Raw genomic sequence first — 2,991 nt, forward strand, 5'->3', positions numbered from 1 at the left:
CGAGTACACGACGAGTTGCAGAACATGCGCCGTAAACAAGTTAAGATGAAAGAGAATTATGACAGTAAAGCAAGAGATTTAAAACCGTTAGATGAAGGAGATGTTGTTAGAATGAAACCGTTAGTGAGAGGAAACAAGCATTGGGAAAAGGCGATGGTAGCGAAGCAATTAGATGAAAGATCCTACCTCGTAGAAACACAACAAGGGACATACAGACGAAATCGCATACATTTACGAAAAACACAAGAAGACGCACCCAATCACAATACTGGGGAAACTCCAACCCATAGCGAACCACAGAACGAAAACCTTGATTCACAAACAAATAAACAGGCACATAAACAAGTCATAAATCAGCAAAATAAACCAAATCAAGGAAACACAGTTGAAGCCGACACTCCTAAACGCACAAGATCAGGACGAATAATAAGGACACCAATGTATCTGAAGGACTATGTACCTAAATAAATCATAACATAATAGTCATGTAATCCTAAATGTTCATACCATTACTCATGTTACAATTCAGACAAGTTTGTCACAGGTCCTGAATAATGTTGACAACAATATGGTTGATCCGTTTGTTAGAGTTAGTAGTATTAGTAGAGTTTGTTAGAATAGTTATTATAAAGTTAGTGGTCTACGGAGATACTTAATGCATTAATGTTCAATAGAAAATATAATTTCACGACAGTAATAATCTGACTTAAAGAACGGGGGATGTAGTGAGCCCTCTATATTATCATTGTACGACAGTATGTAGATATGCTGAGACACTCATTAAACAGGTATCGTAGAGACTAGACGTACGTGAGTCCAGTGTCTGTGTTGAGTCAACGTATACGAAATTACAACAGACTGTCTGTTCGACTGTCTGGTGACTAAACAGAAAGATAATAATAAAAATAAGACCGTAATAAAAATAAGAATAAAAAATGCATATCAGAAATAATAATGTAAAAGGATACCAAAATGAACTAATGCACATTATGAAGTATTTCATATTGTATTCTATAATATGAATCATAAATACACCAGCATGGAATATAGCAATCAACTATTATTAACATTACTACAATGATAGAACATTATCAATCAACATAGTAGCTTAGTCTTAATAAAAAAACGATTCTATATGTGAATATATCACACCATCATAAATAAAACAACATGAATAAGAGTAATGTCAACTTCTCTATCTCCAAATACAATTTTACTGTTTCTTCACGGAGGATTCATCAAATTATCAACTATTTAGAAAGCCATAATAATGTACGACAGTATTTCTAGCCGTATTTCCAAATTTATCTGGCCGAACGCCCTCTTGAGACATAGCATTGTGTAATAGAATGTTCCCGACGGGTATTTGAACCTGTAGTCGACCTCACGGGATCAACTTATTTCGTGGTTGAGGGCGCCAAAGTTCCCAAGTCAGACAATAACAAACACCAGCGACAACTGCGTACGTATCAACATGTAAATAACTTTATTACACTCCTTTGTCTCTCCGACTGTCTGTTCAACTGTCTGGTGACTAAACAGAAAGATAATAATAAAAATAAGACCGTAATAAAAATAAGAATAAAAAATGCATATCAGAAATAATAATGTAAAAGGATACCAAAATGAACTAATGCACATTATGAAGTATTTCATATTGTATTCTACAATATGAATCATAAATACACCAGCATGGAATATAGCAATCAACTATTATTAACATTACTACAATGATAGAACATTATCAATCAACATAGTAGCTTAGTCTTAATAAACAAACGATTCTATATGTGAATATATCACACCATCATAAATAAAACAACATGAATAAGAGTAATGTCAACTTCTCTATCTCCAAATACAATTTTAACTTACAAACTGATTAGCAATCATCTGGATATCCCAATGTGCATTATCTTAACTCTGTAAATTAATTTATGACCAAATAATGTATAACCATAAAATAGACATTGTATTGGCGTCACATATGTTATAATTGCGTGCCTCGGTAACGTTTACTCTCAACGTAAGACCTTTAAACTTATCATAAAACAACAAAAAAATAACATACAATAGAACTAAATTATCACAAATAAAGTACGATAAACTAGCATCAATACTAGGATTCTATCATTAAGTATTAAGTTAAATTACAGTATACAAAACTATAAAGTGTAATACGCTACCACTATTGGTAAGCTCAAAGGCCAAAATGTGACTGGTTAATGAACGCCTATGAGCGCAGCCATATTTGTTTACATCCAACAATGACCCTTGACCTCAGGGTCGGTCATAAAACCATGCTTGCTTCTGTCAAAGCACGCTTGTCTTACAATGCAATGGAGTACAAGCTAAGAATGCTAGTTTATCAATGCTATACAATATATGGCGATCTTAAAGCTCTGAATTAATAGAACAATGAGTACTCTAACAATTTTACTGTTTCTTCACGGAGGATTAATCAAATTATCAACTATTTAGAAAGCCATAATACTGTACAGAACGATATAATTTTAACAATGTTCCAAGCAGTAACTCTAGAAATATAGCACTGTTGATTGAATTTTAATACTCATAATAAAGTGAAACTAATCGACGATAATCAAGTTAATCATCAAAATGTACTTAATAATAATAACAAAGTATAAACTATGAAAAAAATTCAAAACATACCAAAAATGCACATGCTCTAAAATTCAAATGAGTGGTCGGCAAATACACGTCATCTCCTGTACATAACCAGGACACCACTGACCCACGCTAATAAAATTAATCTAAAAAAGCTTAATCACGTGACCGATGACGACATAGAATATATCGCCCTCAACAATATCGCCCCCTACAATAGGTTTGGGGACCTTTCACAGGACCTGTTCAACCATGAAGCCTTCGTAGTCTAGTGGTTATGACGCTCGCCTTGTCAGCGAGAGGTCGCAGGTTCGAATCCCGTCGGAGGAATTTTATTACACAATGATTTTTCATAGGACTTTA

This window comes from Anneissia japonica, unplaced genomic scaffold (assembly GCF_011630105.1).
Source record: "Anneissia japonica isolate Jap-2015-1 unplaced genomic scaffold, ASM1163010v1 scaffold1587_len1432017_cov164, whole genome shotgun sequence".
Lineage (NCBI taxonomy): Eukaryota > Metazoa > Echinodermata > Crinoidea > Comatulida > Comatulidae > Anneissia > Anneissia japonica.